Consider the following 25,024-nt stretch of genomic DNA (forward strand, 5'->3'; position numbering starts at 1 on the left):
GCGTCACAAACTGAGGAGAGGTTTAGAGATTCAAAAGTTAGGCAGGAGGTTTAAAATGTGTATTTTGACTGGTAACATTTTTCTCAGAGTGGCTGATTAATTCAGCGTCTGCTTGTATTTAGATTATCTGCCTCCGCCTTTACAATCTGGGAGCGTGCTGCAAAGTTACCTCATATGGTACAAGGGCTTGGGAGGCTTGAGGTATGTTTGCACGCAAACAAAGCCAGGCGAGGAGGAAGCGATAACAAAGTAAAAAGGAAAATATATGCCAGCTGTTCGCTTTAACATGGAGATAATAATGAGGAGGCTTGGCAACAGACACTTCAATCAGCCACATTAGAATATTTGCAGCAGCATTTAACTTTATAGCTTGGATCATTGCCAAGGATTTTAACTAAAGACATTCATTTTACTCCCATAACTTGCAAAAATTAGCTTTTCTTTTTTTATTCCACACCAGTAACTGCAGAACCTATAGTGATGAGGATTTTGATATGCCAGAGTGACCTTCACATTTACCGCTCTGTGGAGTATTGATGAAACCATAAGGCTTGTATCATAAAATACTGTTTACTACGCACTGGCATTGGGTTTCAGCTAATTGTAATCTTTATTTAGATACTGTTTTGTGGACACCCAGTTAACATTCTGAAGCCTTGCAGTTTGTAATCTTGTGAGCTCTGTGGGTGTGTTTGTATAAAATGTAAGTGGGTATAGCAGATGGATGGATGGATGGATGGGTGGATGGATGGATGGATGTCAAACCACCCTAAAAAATCATGTTTTTTCAGACAGGACAAACATGAATTCATAGCTCCACCATTTTACACACCGTCCACCCCTACTTGTCCTTTTGATCTCAAGCAATGTTGAAATATCACAGCAAGACAGGGGTTATATTCTTAATATTCATTTCTCTCTCACTACTCGTTAAAAATACGGCAGCTTTTTCAGTGGCCCCTCAGTGTCAGTGATACTGACACACAAGGGACTCTTTAGAGTCTGTATCAAACACACCAGGCTTACAACTAACTCAAATGTAAACCCATTCGTGTCAATATGAGATGCTCAGAGTCCCTGCTGAACCGTGCCATTGTGAGATGATGTAGAATTATGAGTGACAAGGTCACATGGATAAAGAGCAACAAAGTCCTTGAAGGGTTGGAGGTTGGGGTGGATGGATAAAAAAACACAGGTTCTTTCACTTAGGAGACCGTTGTCCGTGTCTTGCGTGAAGTACTAAACTAACGTCACATACGTAAGTTATGTAACAAATACTTATTTTAACCAAAACCATGATCTTCTCCTAAAGCTAACCAAGTAGGTTTGTTGACCAAACCTAATCATACCCAGCACGTTCCTGACCAAGCGTCGGTATGTGACAACTTTGGAGAGAGTATGTGTTGGTACATCCATAGGCTTAACTTACAGGGGGGATCACAACTGTCCAGGGCAACCCACCCAAAAAAAACTATTATAATTTCCTTTTCATAAATAAGGCCTTTTGCACCATAACTTGATGCAGAAAAGGCAGAATATTGCAGAAAAAATCACCAGAATGCAAACAATGAAGTCTTTGGTGTTCAAAATTTCCATTTGGCTCAAAAGTGGAGATCTCAACCCCCCCAATGTTGAACCCAAAGTTGTGCCCTTGGCTACATCATAATATATTCCTCTACCTCCTTTTAATATCTCCCCAAAACCATACTGTAGTGTGTAGTGTGCATTCTTGCTTGCATAACCTGGTGACCACAAAGATCAGAGGAAGATACATCTGAACCACCCAGCAGATAACTGCACGTATGAATGCACTAAGAGTGTTTCCCCAGCCATGTCAAATAAACGCCAACTTAATTAATTAGTATCATTATTTTTTATGGGAAGTAGAACCCTTAAGTAAGGGCTGAGTCTGCATACTAAAGGCCGATGAATAAGAAGAAAGAGGGGCAGTTATGTTTATAATGCCGCCTGTGCTTTGTGATGATAGTGAGACTTCTTATAGCTTCTCTGATGCCCGAGCCTCTCTGTGGACCATAATCACCACATTTGTTCAGTGCCGGGACTCTGAGAAACAGTTAACGATCCTCTAAACAAGCAAGCGCTGCCTGCCTAGCTTGCACAATGCTAAATGTCAAGAGAGAGCGAGAGCGGGAAAACAATAGTGCCACAATGTAAAAGAGTTTTGTTGTGTGAGGCTAGATACTATCGTTCTCTCATTCTGATGCGATGGCAGACAATAACAGGGAATGAGGTCCATTCAAATCCATAAGTTACTGGAGTCAAGGTTCTGGGTCATTTCTGTGCGTACACACAGAGATATGTATTGATAAGGGAATCAATTTACCTGGAACCAACCAATAAAATGAAAGCAGTAAAATAATTCAATCAGCAGCCACACATTTAACAAGGGTCAAAAGGCACTTCGCATTACGATAAAAAACATTTGACATTTTATATGCATTGGATGAGAAGGATAAGGATGGAAATGAGGATATTATCAACAAGACCATAATCATATTATTCTTTTTCAGCAACTACAGCATATGTGTAATGAATGTATCTTGCTGATGATGAATTTAGTAATGAGAGAATTAAGAGTGTACCAAAAATGGTTAAATCTAACATGAGAGATATCAATGTAAAAGAGAGATATTAATGTAACAAGAAATAAAAATAAATGGGATTTTCTTTTAGCCAAAACAAAAGTGCATAAAAATGTGTAGACCCAGCAAATAACACAAGTGCAAAAGCAAAAAAGGCAACCAGGAGCCCCATGGTAAAACCAACATAACTCTTAAAGCTACATTGTGTAAGAATTCCTCCCATCTAGCGGTGAAATTGTACATGACAACCAACTGAATATTAATTTTTAGCCCTTCCTCCTACGGTGGCCGAACCCGAAATTAGCTCTCTCCATCGTTTACACGCAGCTGTTCTAGCCACTCCAATATTAACTTTGGTCTTGTTGCTTTGCCTGTCGCGTTCTTTTTAATTCTCTTTTTTGCTTTCCTGGCGAGTAATCTCCCCCTGGCATTTGTCACGGTGCCACTAGATGTAAGAGGGCGAAATGCGGAGGTATGTCCCTCTTTGGCTAATGTATTTTAAAGATGGAAGCGCTACATGGCTGCCGTCATTCAAGCGAGTCACGCGTATGTATTCTGAATGATTCTGAATGGCAGATTGTACGCTTACGAGAATACTTTAATTACTTAAGAAGAAAATTAAGAAATTACACATATTTGTGAAAGCACAAAGTTTTTTTTGCAAAGAATCAATTCAAAAAATTACACAATGTAGGTTTAACTAACAGCATTGATCTATGTCTTTCAAAATAAAATCATTTTGCAGTGTTTCCTTGAATAATTAGCAACAAGACATACAACAAGGGCACATACAGTATTGTGATGCATAGTAACCAATAGGTTACAGTAACAGTCTCAGCATTAAAATGTAAATAAATATCTATTAGTCTGCTAATAGACACTATTGTATCTAATAGACAATATATTTGTTCCAGATGCTTATTTAACTATCTATGTTGTTGGGCCAGTCATGGACATTTTTTGTTAATTTTGTAATTGGGAAATATTACTTTCCAAATCATTTTTGCTGTGAATACTTTCAATGATCAGTCACAATATAGTGTAGATGGACACATTTTAAAACATTTTAACTAGTCACAGTTAAACATGGACTGCAACAATGGCTGACAAGAATTAAATGCAATTTTTCAATTAGAAAAAGAGCACTTCAAAACCATTATTAAAAATAAAAATGACTTCATTTTAATTATAGAAGTCGGAGGAGTTGTGGAGACGCATCAGTGAGTTAAAAAACACAATTAGCCATGTGTGAAACGGCATTCAAAATGTTTATATCAAAATGAACTGACAGCATTATCTGCTGAGGCAGACAATGGGGAATGGTTGCCTTCTAAAGAAGCTGTGAAGTTTCCACAAGGCTTCACCAAACCAGTGAAATGTTTTATTAATTGATTTGCTCGATTTCCCTCTTGTCTTCTCCCCACATTGGCATCAATTACTTTTTTTGTGTGTGAGGCATTCTGTAGGAATTGGCTTTTCTAGCGTCGTGCTGCATATCAAGTACATTGACATGGAGTGTGCTCAGACGTGGCTAAAAACACATACACACACACACATACACACGCACCTCATCATCCGATCAATGGAGCTTAAATCGTTTGTCCTGTTCACCGGTCGTCATGGAGCTGAAACAAGTGGATTTTCACCTCAATCACACCCAACTGTGGCTGTTTTTGTTTTGATTTGGGATTTGCTCAGCAATAGCCAGAGACTGCAGTGTGAGCTGTAGTACTGGAGGCAGATGACGTTCTTGGGGGTCATTAATTAACTCATCCAGAGCCTTTATTAGCTCCTTAATGGATCTGGTTAGAGCATATCAGGGCTTTGATTATCTCCCGTTGGCTATGTGGAGAAGGTTATATATGTGTGCGTGTGTGCGTGTGCGTGTGTGCGTGTACGTGTACGTGTTTGTTAGAAACTGTGGGAGTGTGCGGAGGCTCTTGCTCTGTGCATGTTTTTATGTGTGCATGGCTGTGTGTTCATGCAACTCAGGTGATCTCTCTGAAAGGGCTTCATTTCATAGAGGCTGGCAAGTGGAGACCAGAAGTTGAGTGAAGAAAAGTTGAAATTGTTATGTGAACTTAATGCTTTCCTCCTTGCTTATTGTACAGTACAGCGTACTACAAGACACTAGTTAGTATCTCCCAGGAGACAAAGGTACAATAAAGTGCAAGTATAAAATGTAGCTCATTCTGCATTGGTGAGCTCACAATTGTTCAATTGTGTTCTACTCCGATGACCAAAGCCAAAAGTAAAACCCTACCCCATGCGCTGCACCTCATGCACTATAAGCTTATCTAGCACTGTGCAGCTAATATCGATTGACATTTACGATATGGGGCAAAGATCTCGGCACTGTATTTTTCTTGCCTGTGGTGAATGTTCTTAATTGAGCGACGGAGGAGTTATTTGGCCTATGCGTTCTTTCTCTCTCTCTCTCTCACACACACACACACACACAAACACAGCTCCAACTCAGCAGCGTTCCTTTGATATCAAACACGTGGTCCACCCCTCCCCCCAGGTCTCTCCATCCTTTAGCTCTCAGTTCCTTGCCGGGTCTGCACACTTTCACCCACAGGGTTTTTTATTCCGAGTGCTTACTGAAAGCTCCTACGGTGGTGCCAGATTGATCGAGGGACTTTGAATCTGCAGGAGAGATGAGAGGGGACGAGATGATTTATTAGCAGGACGCGTTGCAGAGAAGCAGCGTTGCAGAGAAGCAGCGTTGTTAAGCGGCTAAACCTCAGAGAAGGATTCTAGTACCCCAGCGCACATGCACGTAATTGAGAAGTAGAATAGTGGTACACTGGTTAAGTTGAGAAAAAGTAAATGAGGCTTGTTTAATGGATGTGTGATGGTGTGCGAGTATTTGCATGCTTTGGGACTTAAATGAGGTAGATATTTGCATATTCATTTCAACCAAAAGTATTAGATAAGACAGGTAATGTAACATGTGAGGGATACATACAAATGGTCGCAGCTTAAAGAAATACAGGTAGAGTAATTGGTGAGCAAATGCATATTTTGTATTGGAGGAACATGAGGAAAATGTGAAGCAAAACATTTGGTGAAATGTTAAATCCTAACAATTATAGGCCTATAAATCACAAAGGGTTGTTAACACGTGGCAAATAAATGTTTGTATGCTTTATGTGTTTATCCTTACAGATGTAATTCAAAGGTAGTTCATTCAAGGTGACATCTGCTCAGTCTCTCTCTTCTTCTCCCCTGTCGACTCCCTTCCATTAACTAATTTGTAGTATTCGCAGCAAGACAGGTGCCTACTTTTGTGATGGAGATCAGTAATTGGCAGCACGGCCCGGGTGCCTGTTAAAGGAACACGCCGACTTATTGGGAATTTAGCTTATTCACCGTAACCCCCAGAGTTAGACAAGTCCATACATACCCTTCTCATCTCTGTGTGCTGTAAGGCTGTCTGATGGCTCCAGCAGCATCAGGCCAGCACAGAACATGCAGGTGAATGGTTCCAGCAATCCTACTGCTCCGAATAAGTGACAAAATAACGCCAACATGTTCCTATTTACATGTTGTGATTTATAGAGTCACAGCGTGTACAAAAAAACAACGTAACATGAGACACAGCCGTCTTCTAACTGTAAACAAACCGGGAACTATATTCTCAGGCGGAAGAATATAGTACTTGGGCAAAGTGATATGCTCGCAGCAAGCCTGTCTGAGAATATGGTTCCCAGTTTGTTTACTGTTAGAAGATGGCTGTGTCTCATGTTACGTTGTTTTTTGTACACGCTGTGACTATACAAATCACAACATGTAAATAGGAACATGTTGGCGTTATTTTGTCACTTTTGTCACAATTCGGAGCAGTAGGCTAATTGGAACCAGTTACTTGCAGGATCTGTGCTAGGCTAAGCTAATGCTGGAGCCGTCAGGCAGCGTTACAGCACGCACAGAGATGAGAAGGGTATGTATCGACTTGTCTTACTCTGGGGGTTACGGTGAATAAGCTAAAGTCCCAATAAGTCGGCGTGTTCCTTTAAGACTGCAAGTGCATGGAGAATTCTTCCGAAAGACACTGGAACACATTTGGTTAATGGGGTCAAAATGTCGCTCATGCAAATACACGAAATGGCACCTGAAAAAAACCAACCTAACAATGACAAGAAAGCAGAAAAACTTGCAGTCAGGGGTCTCAAGGATTCATATATTTCAGTAAATGCATAGAGTTCTATTACAAGTAGTTCACAAAATAAGAGACTAACACACTGTATGTGAAATGAAATGAAACATTATGATATTTACCTACGATAATAATGATGCTCTCCATAAAGGAAGAGTTGTTTTTTACGCTTTTACGCAGTACATTCCAGGGATGCAACTATAACTCAATTAGTCTCTTATTTTTAGAACTGATAATTCATTGCCAACTTTTTGATCCTTTATAGATTCTCAAATGTGAGGATTTGGGTGCAACTGGCCATATATATAATTATTTTTTCATTATTCTAAATAAGATGTGAACATGATAAAAATCTGCTTCTTTATAATCTTAATGCAACACATTCTCATGAACAGGTTCATATGATTTTGTATGAAAACTTATGCACAATAATTCATATTATTTCCTACGAAATTATGACCGCCACATGACAGCCAGTCACATGACAGTTTAGCGGTCTTTACAGTTAATTTTAGCCGAGAAAAGGTGACTGTGAGTCAGGTACAGAGCACCGTGAGGGTTGAAGTTGAATTTCTAACCTAAGGTGACTGTCATGGGGCGACAAGATTGTGGTGGTTAAAACACTGGTCCCCTTAAGTAGTACTCCCAGAACACAAACTTGTGTTTCCTGGGTAAAAGCCTTGTGTTTTTCCCTAAACTTCTTCCAGGACACAAACTCTGCTCCCCCGCTTGAAAGCCCTGTGTTTTAGGACCCACCCATTCACCCCAACCTCTACCCTACACAGATCTTCACACTCTTATATGGCAGCAGTCAATGTTGTGCATACATTAATAAATACATGCAATACATACAAATTACAGTGCATTACTTTTCATAGCTACCTCTATGTACAAATGGTTCATGAGAACAGCCTGCAATAAAGTAGACATCACCTTAGATCTAGATGTGGGAGAAATTGCCCATGTATATAATTATTACTCTATTTTTGTAAATAGATGTGAACATGATGAAATCAGCTTCTTCTTCATCTTAGTGTTACCTTCAACCACTAAATGGTATTGCACAGTAGACTGTAATAAATTGTGAGATACACTTACTTCTAAATAACGCTCTCAAGCAGTATTAGCGTAAGCGTGCATTATGGTTCATATTATAGAAATGTGACACACTTATGTGAACGTACACTTAAGCGCTCAAAACTGCTAGTGTAACAGGTGTGATCGTGTGTTCTGTTATGGACAGACACCACAGGCCAGAGTGAGTAGTTTTTATTCTGGTAACAGACAAACGGTCACTGGACTGTTCTTAAAAATACATCCACGGCAGTGTCGATACTAGACATATGGAAACACACGTTACCACACACACAGAGCTCAGTAGATGGCTAATTTAGCTAGCAACATAGCCTACATGCCGTTGTTCTAAGAACATAAATGAATATGCAAATCGACAATTGCACTTGATCTTTGTCAACATAGAGAACAAAAATGAACAATAGCTTGAAAAATAATCTGCACAGCGTCATAAACTTTACCACTTACACGGGTAAGTTAAAGTGGGAAGAACGTTAACAGCGTCATTCCCTTAAAAACAACCGTGCACATATTGTAAAGGTGCAGAACACTAAACGTGAAAAAACGTACACAACAATAAAAATATGCAAATATACGCTTCTGGGAAATCGCAAGTGGAAGCCTTAATTACCATGTTACACAAGCAGAAGTATTTCTACAGACCTTCTTATGTTTCCGCACCAATCCTCTAGATGTCCTGGATTTCCTGCCTTTATAGCTCACTTGACTTGTGATCAGCCACCTGTCTGTGCCAGTGTTCATCATTACCTGGTTAGAGTGATAGTATATGTAGACCTCAGTTTCTTTTGTGCTCTTGGTGTTCTTGTCATTGGTATGAAGCTTTCTTTCCAAAATGATCTACTTGTGTAAAAGAACACGATGTACAGTTGGACTCAACAACAGTATGTTTTTACCTGGCACTTGAAGCAAATTGTCATGCGTACAGTGTCTAAATGTCAAAGAAAAACCACTCCATTACAGCTAGATAACTTCTCTGACCTCAACAGCACAAAGAGCAATTTGTTTTAGCAGGTTTCAGCTCAACATGCTGGTAAACAAAGCTGCTGTCAGCAGCTTACGTTAAAATAATTACATAAAACCCCAAATGATCATTTTTTACCAGAAATCCTTTGCAGAGTTAATTATGTCTATTCAAAACTCTTTCTTTGGTGACCTTTCCTCACAGGGGGAATGACATGCGGCTTTGCTCTCTCCACACAGTTTATCTTTCTATCAAGAGAGCGTTTCCATTTAATTCCACTTCTTTCCCACTCTAACCTTTGATACAGTGGTTCAGTATGCAAATGATCATCTTCATATTGTTAGTGAGGTGAATTAGCATGAGCTTTTTTTGCCATATTATCTCACTTTGGGTTTACATAAACGTTCATTGTCAGTGTAGCAGTGGCTCTCTGAATTATGCATGAAGTCCTTCCCTCGGCTGAATCCTAGAACTCGAGATCAGCATATTTTAGATATTCGCCCATTTTTCTCTGCCGTTTTGGCATTAATATGTATCCCTCCTCTGAAACTGTGATAGTAACACCTTTTGGGTGTGCGCGGCCCGCACTCTGCCTTAACACGGCTCAGAAAATGTGCAAAATACATGAGATAAACTTGCATGTATTTGTCAAAACAAATGCTTTAACACTATGTATCTTTGCTGTATGACAGGAAGTATATATTAAGCATACTGCTGTGCTGTTTGGAGTAGCCTACTGTTAGTAGTAGCTGTTGTAATGCATATTTTTTGCTCTTATAGGCAAGATTTATTTTCTTATCTTTCTTCATATTAGTTCAGCATAATAACAGAGGTCTGAGCTGAATGCAAACCAAATGCAAACACAGTGTAAGACTCGTTTAGAAGTGGAAACCTTGAGGGCCTGTAAAAACATGATAAAACGCAGGCCTTTCATATGTCATTTTATTGTTGCTATTATATTTTTGTTTTAAACCTGTTCTACCTACACCACATGCCAATAGCCCATATTACCAGCAAAAGTTATATAGTAAGTTATATACCAAACCAATGTAATTTCATAATTAAATGACTTTCTTACCCTAAAGGTCCAGTGTGTAACGTGTTTAATTGTTCATTATCAAAATCTTGTCCTTTTTCATGAATATTTATCTCCGCCATCAATTCCAAGTATTCCTTTTGACTTGAAATTTTACATTTGCATGAACTAGGGTAGACGCTCCATATTCATGCTCCATCTTGAAATAGATGTTTCACATGTGCTGCTAATGCTGCTAATGGGTATCGTAGCTTCCCGGCCCCGGCAAGTTTGAAGAAGGAAACATGAAGGACCACAGGAGTCTTCTTCGCCCAGAAAAAGAAAAAGGATATTGAAAAGAGCAAGAGACCGGCTTTTTTAAGCATGAAGGCTACCGTAGCTGTTATACGTACTTTGAACTGCGTGGTGCGAGAGAGTGGATTGCGATATACGATCTCAACGCTAGATGGGAGAAATTCCTACATATTGGACCTTTAACTAAACATTCTCCCACGCTTTGCCTTGGCATCGTATCCATTAATAATATCTGCTGCGTTCACTCTCAATATGAAGCAGGCTCAAGGCTGACAGTCTCTCCTGAGGAATAGTTGTCCATAGCCAATTTTTAAGACTAAAAAAGACCTCTCACAAGTTGCCGTGCCGTACGAGAGTGTCAGGCTGAAAAGTTTCTCTGGTAATGTCCACAAGCACGATCCCTCTTCATTCTCTCAATGGACAGCTTGGAATGTTTGCTGTCAACATGCTCAGTTAATGTTACTAAAATGTGTGTATTTATTTTTGGATGTACCTTCACACCTATATACACAAGCTGATCATGGCCAACAGTATAACAAAGTGTCTTTTTCCACTCTGCTTTAGAGATATGTGAAGGGTCCTTTTTATTAATGTAGCCAAAAATGTGAAACCTTATAAGATTCTCATGAAATCCTTTGTGCAACTTCAACAGCCATGAGTGCGGTGATGTCATGAGTAAAATGTGTTATATAAAGTGTGTGAGCTTTCTAAAACATGGCTTACACATGCTTTTGCAGTTGAGGAAAAGGGATTAACGGATAACCTGTATTTAAACCACAAGTTTGGTTTGGACATAATATTTCAAGTCTCCTGAATGTTAGTTACTAGTAACTAACTTTATTTGACCATTTATCCAGTAAAGCATCCCTTACTAAGTAAATCCAAATTTGAGTATGCATTTTTTTTTTTAATTTAAAATAGAGAAAAAAATGAAGCAGCCCTGTTTCCTAAAAACTATGTTCCCATACAAATAAACTGCATTCTTAGTTCCATTTTGTGGGAAAAGTATTTTATTCTGAATTATGTTTTGTTCTTGACATTTCACAAATACGTTTGTAATCAAAGTCGGGGTAGGAGGTCAGGGTGGATGGATGCGTCAAACAAACACGGGATACATACGTTGAAGAACAGTGTGGAAGAAGAAAAAAACAAATATGAGAAATACAAAATCCAAATACAAAAAGCTGCTGCAACAGGCTACCACTCACACGGGGCCATCTAATCCGGGACAATATAGCCTACTTTTTTCTCAAAACATAATTGAGTTGTAAAGCCACATACTTTTTTAGGAGACACCATGGGATCATTTAAAACCAATCTTACAACTTGCATAATTAACCATTAAAATGTCACTCAAATATAAGTGTAGAGTATATACTGTATGTCAAAATTTAAAATAATTAAGTTTGAATAAATTTAAGATTGCATTAAATTGTAATGAGCTAGGATTTGATAGAATGTGAATATAGAAGAGAAGTATAGACGAGTTCCTCTTAACGTACAGGCTTGCTTTGCAACATTAATAAAATGTTGCCTGGAGCAAGTACAGTGCTGGTTGTATCACACCTGCACACATTATAACAGGGCTTCTTGCCAATGCAATGCAATATCATGATTGATTCAGATACTGAATGTTAGGTAGAATCTGATGTCAAAGAATTTAAAAAGGCAAGAAGTGCCCCAATTATTCTGCACTTAGTCTGCAGAAATCCAAAATCTGACATCAACCAGACGGATACTGCAGTCCATCCTCATAGCTATCTAATCAATAGCACATATGTCATCTTGTCTTGCAGTTTCGACTACATCAGCGCAATGTGAGCTCCCAAAAATCCAAAGGCGAGCCGCATCATTTCGAGGTTTCATCAAATTCCAATAAGCATTGTCTGAGATATCTGATCTATAGTCCAAATATTCAGGCGTTGTTGCAAAGCAGCCATTCCCTCGCTCATATTAACATCCATCTTTGCTCAGCAGCAGGCTCATTTACACACACAGGCTGCCCTGGTAATTCTGCTAACCAGGCCTACATAAAAATCACCGATCAGAAAAAGCTTTCAAATAAAATGCAGCCTCATAAAACATCTTTATTACCATTAGTGCAATTTACTGTCGGGTACGATCAAAAAAATTGACCATTTGTAATTTGAAGTGCTCTAAGAGGGAGAAGATGGACAATAATAGCATGATGATGATGATGTTAGGGGAAACAAAATGGAAAAACTCAAATGGTTTAAAACGGAAACACGACAAAGTTAGCTAGCTGCTTGACTTGTGTTACAGTCGACTGACTGGACTAGAGTAGTGGGAAGGAAGTGCACTACTCTACTTCTGACAAAAATATACAGGACATTGACTACTTGGCATAAAAACTGGAATTGGCCCCTGTACTGTATAGGAGCCTGAGGGAGAAATATTTCATCTGGATCTCAGACGCGACAGAATTTGAAATCAAAGCTGTGAAGCCCTGCCTTCACTTGTCCTGCCACTTGAACATTTCTTCCCTTATCATCGCTGTCTTCACCACTGGCGGGCAGACGTGACTGTAAATGGCAACCCGCCCCCCTGAAAAGGAATGTTATATCTGTAGCTTGGTTGAGCATGCTTTGCCCTATAGCATCCACTAAACATAGTAACTTCCCAGAGAGACACACTTGGTGCCAGGCTCTGCCTTTTTATCAGTTTCCCAGAGTCTGGCAGTTTGCACAAGCAGGTCTAGGTGAGGGAAATTAATTCTATATTCTGGCTGTCAGCCTACCAAAGCAGCAGCAGCAGCTAATACCGAGGACCCCAGCTTGAGCACACTGTTGAATGAGTTCTAAGCTTTGATAGGAAAGGTCTAACACATTATATTTTAGACAAGGAGAGTTGAGATTAAAGAATAAAAACACTGTGTGTGTGTGTGTGTGTGTGTCATTTTTGGTGCCTAAACTTAACCAAACCGCGACTGCTTCACAACATTATCGACGTGTTAAAAACCGCGACCGTTACGTTCTGTTATTTAGATATGTGGACGGAAAATGTTACAATTGGTCGTCTTTCATGCCACTGCTAGGGTTGCTCGATTTTGGAACGCTTTATAAATTAGAGGGGATGAATAAAGGACCTATAGGGTTGAATGGTTTGGAGGACTTGTTGGTAAAATGCTGGTTACACACTGTTGCTTCAGTATTAATAAGCTAATGATGTCACATGTCATAATATATCAGTCAGAGGGACCAAAAAACTAGTACTTTTAGTTCCATACACTAACTTCATTTTGCTGGCAATACTTATGTACTTTTATTTTTCATGCATGACTTTTACTTGTAATAGAGTATTCTTTTACATTGCTGCAATAAAAAAAAGGTTTATTGCCACAGTAAATTACACTAAGGAGGAATTTGCCTTGGTTAGGATTAGTTATAGTTCTTCCACCACTGAATGTACATGTGCAGGCTGGAATTAAGCATAAATTCTCAACAAGGGCTCTGGTATGTACTGTACATACGTATTTACTATGCTATATTAGCATTCATTTCATACTGTATATGCCATCTTGAATATGTGCAATTTGAATTCTAGTGGTGTATAAAGCTATAGACTGATCTATTCTCATGATGATAAACACACAGAAGAAATGGCGCGGCTCCTACTGCTTCTCGCTCCAAAACACAGTTTAATTGGCTGCGAGTGACTGACAGAAACACACGCTGTCAAGAGTGGTCACTCCGTCCTGAATATGGCAATCACTATCTCTGAGATATCTGGTTCCCAAATGACGCAATTAATCCATACACTGCAGCTTTAGCTTCATGAATGATGCAAATATGGTACAGCAGAGTAAAAAAACATGCATACAGGTTCAGCATCAGCGCCCCTTGTGAGATCTGAATCCATAACCTAAGTAGCTTTGCTGCCATGTTACCTATTGAGTTAATCATGTTGCTCTTTTATTGTTTGGGTCCCTTGAGCAAAGATGAATCCCAAACTGAGATTAACTGGCTTGTATCCTGAATACAAATCCATTTTATATGACTAGAGCCCAGGTGGACAGATGTAGTTGTATCCATCCAATAATGTTACAATTTCCACTGAGGCCTGCAATTTCTCTTTACTTTTGGAACATGCAGCACATCTGTACATCTTTTGAGCTATTATGCAATGTTTCCAAGTTTTAAATTCAGTAATGGGTGTCCCAGTAACAGTTGCAGGAGCACAAATGGACATATGGTACTTTTACTCTGCCCTGCTTTTGCCTCACCATGCTATGAAGTTATCCAGTATGTGAGCTGCTTTGAAATATTACACAACACTTCAAACTGTGTTATTCCTGCATTTTTTCAATTGACGTTTATCTTTCAAAACATATTAATAGAACAGAGCCGTGTGTTTCTTAATCTTTAATACATTAGATAGAAGGGAACCATTAAACAGCTGTGAAATTCCGACAGGGAAATGATTGAACTGACATATATAATATGCAGTTATGCAAGCTACTCTCTATTCGAAGCTGTCAGTTTGTTTTACATTTTATGATGTTGTCATATCTCTACCAATACTTTTGAAGCCAGGATTTGTTCACTGTGTATGTTTTTTTTTGTTCTTTTCTTATATTGATTTCATGACACAAGTTCTCACATTTTGGATTTGACTACTGAACTGCTTTGGTGAAGAAGTAGGAGGTTAAAAACCTTGCCTAAGCTGTGGTACATACTGATTTAATTCCCCACACTGAGATCTTCATAAGCATTTCCTGGATTGGAATCCGTGGTCTTCAATGCACAAGCCTGCGTCTCTCACATTTAGGCCAAGCCAATGTTAATTGGAATGGTTGGACAGTTAGATATACTAACATAATGAGCAGCAGTGACAGTTTACATATCGCAAGTGATGAATAAGTTGGAATTGTTATGGAACGTGTTTCAATATTGTGTTCCAACTGGTTTTGGAATACAGACAACTCACAGAGAATTGTCTCTTATCAGGCAAAAGCTCAGCAGTTATTCCATCTTATTCAGTTTGACAAACATTTTGGCTTAACCCCGAGTCAATCTGCAATTACCCATAGCCAAGTGCTTACAATCGTTAAAAAAAGCTACACAGAATTGAATTTGATAATGATTCATTATTCATGTGAGCCATGCAATATTTATATCCTGATAAGAATAAATAATTGAAGCCAATATTATCAATTATGTATAGATTTGGCATAACTAAATGCACTGTTTCTATTGCTTTATCCACATGTAGCCAGAAGTAAAAAGCGATCATTAAAAGACAGAGAGGATTTTGTTTGTTTCAAGGTTTTAAATGAGCATTTAGTCGATAGCAACTCATTTGACTCCATAGATTGAAGCGCCTTCGGTCCCGTGCTTGCTCTCGTCATAGATTTTGCAACCATTCTGAAAGTCCAACCTTGGTTAACGTTAATGGCGCTGCAATTTAGAATTTCATTATTGCTCTATCACTGAGATTAATTATGCAGAAAATTCTCATTTTCTTCACTTCAACCATGAGGTGAACGGATGACTGAAAGACATGAGTTGTAGATGTCTTTCACAGCAGCCCAGAATGTTATAATACCCATATATACATCCAGTACAACCACATCCCTGCACTGTTGGCTATACTGAGCTGCTGTACTGGAACAGCTGAGAATTAAAAGTATACAAAAAAAGTTTTAATAAAATGATTGTCAATTTGCCTTCAATTCAATACTGTTTTCTTTAATATTGCATTTTTCTTTCTACCTCCAAATTATATAAAAAAAAGTCCAAGAGCCAAAACATATACATCTTTAAAAATAAAAAAATGTAAAAAATATTTCTTTTAAATAAAGTGCAGCTTAACTGTACTTCCTGTATATTTTCAAAATAAAACTGCCAAAAAAAATCATCTTACATCTTAAAAAAAGTTTAATAAATTGTAGCTTAAAGCTGTAATCTCGAAGATTTTCATTAAAATAAATATCTGTTAAATCACTATCTATCACTAATGGAAATAACACAATGGTGATTGAGCATATGGCCCACTGATGAGAGTATTGCAATGTTTATATATTTGCAGTATTACAAACTGGGTGTCTGGCATGACATCACTCTTTTTATTTTGATCAGAAACATCATCAGAATAAAAAGAGATATTCATATGGAGCCAGAGTGTAGGACACGTTTTTCAAGTCTACCTCTAGTGATCAGCACCTCACTACAACCCTTGGTGTGGGAATCTCAGTGAAAGAAATCATGCATTACAGATTTGTTTATTGTATTCACACACTAAAAAGGGGACTATGCACACAATTCTGAAAAACTGAAAATAATGTAACAACAACAAGACTCAAGATCATAGAAATAGAATGAGATTAATTCTATTTCTATGCTCCATGCTAAAATATCAGCATAATTCCATTGTTTTCACTCAAATAGACATTCTAAATCAACCACAATTGAAATATTAAGGACTGCCACTTTAACTTTACAGTATTTATTTTATTTTCTAATAGATGTAATAATGTAATGTATTCTTTAAGTCAATACACAAAGCCCTAACCAATTGTGCCTGCACAGTGTGGTAGGCTCACCAGCAGCCATTTGTACACATTTCAGCTTTTCTCTCAGCTTTTGTGTCATCCAACCTTCCATTAATAAATAATTGTTTTGGCATCCTGGAGCTTTAAAGCAATTATGTAATCAGCATGCGTATTAAAACCAAAATACTAAAGAATAAGCAACATATTCACACATTTCATTACAACACTGACATCAACAACAACAAAAAAAGAAATGCAAACGCCTTAAATTGCGCTTAAAGGAACACGCCGACTTATTGGAAATTTAGCTTATTCACCGTAACCCCCAGAGTAAGACAAGTCGATACATACCCTTCTCATCTCCGTGCGTGCTGTAACGCTGTCTGGCGGTTCCAGCATTAGCTTAGCCTAGCACAGATCCTGCAGGTAACTGGTTCCAACTAGCCTATTGCAACGAATTGTGACAAAAGTGACAAAATAACGCCAACATGTTCCTGTCTCCAGTGTTGACAGACATTTTTAACACTTCACTGGAGACATGTCATGTGTCAGCCTGTTTCAAGACCTCAACCATCATCCCTGTCCCCCAGAAGCCAAGGACCACAGGACTTAATGACTTCAGACCCGTCGCCCTGACCTCTGTGGTTATGAAGTCCTTTGAGCGCCTTGTGCTTTCACACCTCAAAGCCATCACCCACCCCCTCCTGGACCCCCTGCAGTTTGCCTACAGAGCCAACAGGTCTGTAGACGATGCAGTCAACCTGGCCCTCCATTACATCCTCCGGCACCTGGACTCTGCAGGAACCTACGCCAGGATCCTGTTTTTGGACTTCAGCTCTGCCTTCAACACCATCATCCTGGCTCTGCTCCAGGAGAAGCTACCAGCTTGGTGTGCCTGACTCCACCTGCAGGTGGATCACTGACTTCCTGTCTGACAGGAAGCAGCATGTAAAGCTGGGGAAACACGTCTCCAACACACCAGACCATCAGCACCGGATCCCCTCAGGGCTGTGTTCTTTCGCCTCTGCTCTTCTCCCTGTACACCAACAACTGCACCTCCAGTCACAAGTCCGTCAAGCTTCTGAAGTTCGCGGATGACACCTCCCTCATCGGACTCATCTCTGATGGAGACGAGTCCGCCTACAGGTCGGAGGCTGACCACCTGGTGAAGTGGTGCAACCAAAACAATCTAGATCTCAACGCTCTAAAGACAGTGGAGATGGTTGTGGACTTCAGGAAGAACCCAGCCCCACCTGCCCCAATCACCCTCTGTGGCTCCACAATTGACACTGTGGAGTCTTTCTGCTTCCTGGGAACTACCATCTCCCAAGACCTCAAGTGGGAGCTGAACATCAGCTCCCTCTTCAAGAAAGCACAACAGAGGATTTACTTCCTGCGGCAGCTGAAGAAATTCAACCTGCCAAAGACAATGATGGTGCACTTCTACACAGCACATCTACACATCATTGAGTCCATCCTCACATCCTCCATCACCATCTGGTACGCTGCTGCCACTGCCAAGGACAAGGGCAGACTGCAGTGTGTCATTCGGTCTGCAGAGAAGGTGATTGGCTGCAATCTGCCGCCACTCCAGGACCTTTACGCCACCAGGACTCTGAAGCGTCCTGGAAAGATTGTGGCTGACCCCTCCCACCCCGGACACAAACTCTTTGAGCCACTCCCCTCTGGCAGGAGGTGGAGGTCCATCAGGACCAAAACCTCACGCCACATGAACAGCTTTTTCCCCCCCGCCACTAGCCTTATTAACAAGGCCCGGAAACCACCCTGAATCTCCACCTGGCTCTTCATGCCACTGTTCTCTCTCTGCTGTAATGCTCTTTGCTCTTTATTTATTTATTTTATTTTATTTTATTTATAACTTTATTTTTAATTTAATACATACTGTGTACATATACTTATACTTATATTGTATATTCCTATACTTATTTATATACTTATGTGATGTGCACCAACAACACAAAACAAATTCCTTGTAATTGTTAAAAAAACGTACTTGGCAATAAAAACCCTTTCTGATTCTGATTCTGATTCTATTTACATGTTGTGATTTGTAGAGTCACAGCGTGTACAAAAAACAACGTAACATGAGACACAGCCATCTTCTAACAGTAAACAAACCGGGAACTATATTCTCAGACAGGCTTGCTGCGAGCATATCACTCCGCCCAAGTACTATATTCTTCCGCCTGAGAATATAGTTCCCGGTTTGTTTACAGTTAGAAGATGGCTGTGTCTCATGTTACGTTGTTTTTTGTACACGCTGTGACTCTACAAATCACAACATGTAAATAGGAACATGTTGGCGTTATTTTGTCACTTATTCGGAGCAGTAGGATTGCTGGAACCATTCACCTGCATGTTCTGTGCTGGCCTGATGCCGCTGGAGCCATCAGACAGCCTTACAGCACGCACGGAGATGAGAAGGGTATGTATCGACTTGTCTGACTCTGGGGGTTACGGTAAATAAGCTAAATTCCCAATAAGTTGGCGTGTTCCTTTAACACCTGCAACATCTGCTATTTGAGATTTCTTTTTTGTTGAGAGTACATGACCATTTATACATTAAGCTACTGAAACAGCATAGACCTTCACAAGATTTCAGTCATGCTACAGTGGCTTTGTGTATTAACTTTGTTGAAAAAATCTGATCATGATACTATAAATTACTTTCTGTTCTTATTATTCTGATATATGTGAAGCACTGTGCTTATTAAGTTGAAAACCTCTGATTCACAGCCAACTGCTCCTAGAATTCATGGAACTATGCTGGGCTCTATCTAAAAAAAGCTCACAATAACTTTCAGTATAGTTCATGTTGGAATTTTCTCTCTTCTTGCGCTGGAGGAATTGGAGGAATTAAATTCATGCAACACCCTAACAATGACCATAATACAGCCAACAATCGGCTAGTTTATTTCCCATTAGATGTGCTTATATTCCCGTGGCTGTTAGCTTTTAGTTCATGCTCAACGATCTGTTATCACATACTAATATGGAAGGTAAAGTGGGATAAACTGTCACTCATATTTTGCCTGCAAACACATTAGTGTCAACTTAGTCTTCACACAGTGTAACACACTGTCATGCATACCATAGCCTGTACCTAACATAGTGTTCGACAGCTACTACTTTCATGTAAAGGTAACCGGTTCATTTGAAGTATTTATTGTTTTAATGAATGGATCATGGATGGATAAATTGTTGCCTTTTCAGATCTATCTTGTCACTAACTTAGGTTGTAAACATTCTAAAATGGTTAAATGTGCTTTCTTTTGTTTTTTTTCCAGAATATTACAGGTAAAGTGTCTGTTCACACACAAAAAATAAAACGCACCCTATTTATCCATGCAGATTGTACACTACATCCAATTTAACAAACCTGCTTGCCAATTCTTTTACTGTGATTCAAGAAAAAAATATTTTTTCTCATTTGTGAGGTTCATAGAAATCTAATTAGTTGATTTTTTTTAAATCTGACTGTACTGCACGATGAACTTTTGCATACACTCTTATTATGGAGTTATGGTATTGTTTTTGCCTTTTATTAATATGTTTACAAATGTATTCATAGCAGTGAATATGATACATTATTTCCTGGATCAAGAGTGCCTCTTTAAATTGAAAAAAGTGAAAGGCTTCCGAAGCTAAATCTTTCCAAGTAAGGGTGAGAATACTACAGAGGTATTCTCTTCTGGTGTCCCCAAAGGGTGAGGCAAGTGAACACAGTGCACACAGGCTTTCTTCTGTACACACTTATGTACACACCATTTTCAAGTGGTACAACATGTTGTGCCACACATCTTGATAGCTAAATTAACTAAATTGCTTTAAAGTGCAATGCAGCTCGTGAGTCATTTCTAAGCTAATTACATCAAAATATCAGATTGTGCACCAAATTAGGCAGTAGGTAAAGCAGCGTAGAAAAGAGGGAGCAAAGGGAAACTGTAAGAAATGAGAGAGAATGGGATGGCAAGAAAAATATGAGACAGCAAACTGGATGACTGCCTGTGAAAAAGTGGGTGAGGTGAAGATATATTTGATTCTATTTTTACAGGATAACTCTTTAGGTGTGTGATGACAAATGACTTTCTCTGTGTCACAGAAAACAAAGTGCACCACTGGGAGCCCTGTGCTATTTCATGATTTCTCTGACCCTGGCAGTGACAAAGTGAAAGTAAAAAGAGAGAGACTTCCAGAGTAGCCACAGACAATCTCACGGCATTATAAAGTAGGTTTACAGGGCGTGACGGTGCATGTTTACAGGTTTAGTCCTGTGTGTTTGTCTGAGACTGCGAACAGAGGAGGGTGCCTGATGATTGAAACAGCATGCAAAGATTAAAAGTGTGTGTGTTTGTGTCAACAGCTAACTGCACAACTCCTTGACAGAATGTGATATTAATGCCAATTGCTTCAGGAAGGAAGGACAGGTATTAATCCCATGAGCTGTGCCTTGCATTTGACATTGATGACTCTCAATACTAACCTCAATTTTTCAAAGGCGCCTGGAAATCAATTTGTTCTTGAGATGCTTTGACCTCTTCTCCCACCTTTTGATTCCCTTTAAAATTCCTATCGATTAGTCCAATTTACAAGGCCCCAGCCACATTGGCTGTAGCCTTTTCTTTGGATTATTGGATTTGGATTGGCTTGTTTTGTTTTCCTTTAGTTAAAGCTACATTAATCAGTATTTATTCATTGCAACATTGAATTAAATGACTCTGCAGTAATGTGGAATTGTTGCTGTTAACATTGTTTGGGTTTGGTTTTTGTCCAAATTGGCAGACAGCCATTGTACGAAGGTGGCTGATGAGGAGAAGCAAATAGATTGCATCACTTGGAGACCCAGACAGTTTTTGAAACCCTTGTCTATACAGATAAATGCAAAACATAGCAATGGCACAAGTTGGCATAACTAAAAATCCTGTGCTTTTGGCTATCAAATCATATCAAACTGTGTTTCTTTCCTGATATCCCATTGCTTGACAGTTTAGAGTAATCCCCAACTGTGTTTTGTCCTGTCCCAACTTCCTGTTTACTTTATATTCAACAATTTATTATTTCTTTACATTTATTTCACTGGGTCTGTATAGTATATGGTTATAATCCTAAAAAGGGAAATGTTGTCCACAGTTAGGTGAGAAGATTGGTACCACTCACATAATCTCTATGAACAGATATACAGTATCCTGTATAGAATGCAGAACCGGTAGGCAACGGGACAATATTTTGTTTTCTGAAGCATTCTGGTTTTTGTTTGTGGGCCGAGTAGTATTGACCAATCACATTTGAGCAGGTGCTGGTTGCATGCAGGTAAACTATGTGGAAAACAAGATGGAACAAAAATTACTTTAAATTATTCATTTTCAAAATATTTGCTGATTCAATTTTGTTGATAAAGTTATTGGTTATACTCAGGTAATTTGCTATTTGTTTCGTTTCTACTATATTCATTTAAAACCTTTTATCTACTTTATTATTCATGAAGCTATGGTGAGGTTTAATATTGCACAAACACAATAAACCCAGGCCTAATCATTTTGATTTGTTATGTGCAGAACAACAGAACAAGTTGGACAAATGCTGGTTTTCATCCAACTGAAGAAATAAATCTGACCACAGGCTCCTTGGCTGAAGGTTTCCTGTAAAAATATTTGCAGTGGTAATGCTCAGCTATTCACACAAATGGGAAATTATACTGTGCATATCAAACATTATATTATCGCAAATTAAGATCTGTCTGAGGCAGCAGACTCTGCACACATCTATGAATTACCAATACGGAGACTTTTTTGAGAACCATTTAGAAAAGAAAATCAGTGAAATGGATTTCAAGTCAACATCTAAGCAAAGCTAAAATACTCACTAAAATATTTAAGAAATAATGTTGATATATTATGTCAGTGATAGTACAGACCATCATATTAGAAGGGAAGGATACAGATATGGTAAAACAGGTAGGAAAGGACGGAGGAGGTGGTAAACAAATGTGATTGGATTAAACAAGATGGAAGTGGAGATACAAAGGGGAATAGGTCTGAGATTTGGGAGATAAATGGCTAACTCTACAATTTTATTTAAAATGCAAAATCCACAATTTGGAAAATCAATACCTGAAAAGATGAATATATTGATGGCATGAAAGCAAAACTTTATTATGGCTTGCTATTGAAAATAAAATTGCTGCGTCTCTACTGAGTGATTTCACTTTTGTGATAAGATCATCTATTTTTTTGAGCAAAACCTAATGAACAGTGTTTTAGAATGGATGGGATTATGGGAGATTTTGGAGGCAAAAAAAAGATAATTTTGAGATCCTGCTCACCAAGTTCACACACCAAAAAACAACCCTGTAAATAATGTAAGGATACTTCAAGATTCCCAAGATGTATATATTTGTCTGATTTCACTAATTAGCCCTTTATTGCTTGACTGCAAAACAATATAAATGAATAATTGTCTAATTAGATGTGATTAATTCCAATTTAGATATGAAATTATTTTGGTGTGTTTGGGGAGATGTTCTATTCATGGCACTTGGTCGGGGTTAAATTAATTAATATGAGAATTACCTCCCACGACTGGGTCTCGTTCACCTAGCCAACAAGAAGGAAATAGGGTGAATCTGGGCGGAAATAAAGGTATGTACAATTAACATGGCACCTAAAACTGGGACTAAATTACAATAGCTTTGTGGAAACAGAAGTGCTGGAGAGATGAAAATGTAATGGCAGTTACAAAAACAGTTTTCAGGTTTCGCTTAAATTCACATATTGGCTTTGACCTTTTGACTTTTTCTATAAAAAAGAATGAATGTAATGACAGAATGTCAGAGCATATCACCTGCAAAAACCTACAACCCCTGATTTTATTGTATTCTCTCCAGCCATTTAAGACATATTCAGATAAATACAGGGAATGTTGCAGTGTCTGAGGTGACACACATGCCATTGGATAAGTGACCAGCTTTTAGAAAGACATGACTGACCTTGTCTTTTAGTACTTTAGTTGTTTGTATCATTCAAATGTGTAGATGTGCTTTGAGCTTTGATTGTGAGACATTGGGTTGGAATACGTCAAGGTAGCAGCTAAACAAAAGGTTATTGTGAGGTTAATTGTGTAAACAGTCTACATTTTATTGCTGTACAGTAAACTGCAATGTAAAGCATTAATAGGAAGGGTTTACTGAACAATATATGTATAAAAAAAATAATATATACTGTATATATATATATATATATATATATATATACTGTATATATAAACCAAAATTGGTGCTAAATAAATTCTGGGAGTAAAAACATGTTACTTGTCCAAACATGATGGACAATAAACATGTCATCAAACAAAACGTATAGGCTGCTGCATTAGCTCCATTGTGGTTCTTTTAACGTGACTTCAGAGTCCAGGGTACTTTAAACATCAGACACCCTCATTCAGTTGTTATTAGGCCCCGTCAAGTGTCCAAATGGCCCATGTGATCTTGATCCACAGCCGTCTTGATGCCTTTTCTGTGCCATCGGTGACGTTCCTGTGCAGTCCTGTGATGCCAAGGAGCTTGAAGGCCCTGCTTAGGCATTGGCCGGTGCAGCCTCTGCAGCCAATCTCGATGAGCATGCATTGCACACACCATCCTCGGCCCAGACCATCAAGTCTCCGTAGTTGGCTCTTTTTCTCTGGGAGGCATCGTCCATCTGGTCTTCCCAAGGGACAGTCAATCCCAGAAGGACCACTTGTCTTGCTGTTTTGGACAGCAGGGCCATGTCTGGACTGGACATGACTGGAATGAGTGGCGTCTCTGGTGTCTGGGATCCTGAGCTGCCTTCCTAGGTGAACCTTCAGCTGCCAAGAACCCCACTTGATGATCTTACATAGGTGCTTATGCAGCTTCTCCCCTCTTCACAATGCCAATTGCCTTGAGTGCAATTGTTTGCTACTGTTAATCCCGGTGCAGATGGTGTCTGCTTCTGCTCTTAGCACCTGGTCATGACAACAACGGTAGCGCACTTTCCCCCCAGGACTTCGGACGATAACTCAGGATATACTCCCTGCGGCGCATGGACCCCATTTTAGGCCCTTTAAATGTTAATACCTAATATTATTACAGCATCAAAACTTCTAATGGAATAGCAGGTTGTTTCACTTGACAGATTTTCCTTTTATTATGGGACTAGTATTGCAATACCTAACAATTTTCCTACTCCTCAAAGGCTTTGCCCTTTCCAACAGAACTCTGTAGGTGATAAATCTACTTTCTGCTATCATATAGACGCAGCATGTAACTGATCACACAAGAGCAAACCACCTTTCTTTCTTCTTTTGCTTTCTTCTTATAAAAAAATCA

Source organism: Perca flavescens, chromosome 24 (assembly GCF_004354835.1).
Source record: "Perca flavescens isolate YP-PL-M2 chromosome 24, PFLA_1.0, whole genome shotgun sequence".
In the NCBI taxonomy this organism is placed as follows: Eukaryota; Metazoa; Chordata; class Actinopteri; order Perciformes; family Percidae; genus Perca; species Perca flavescens.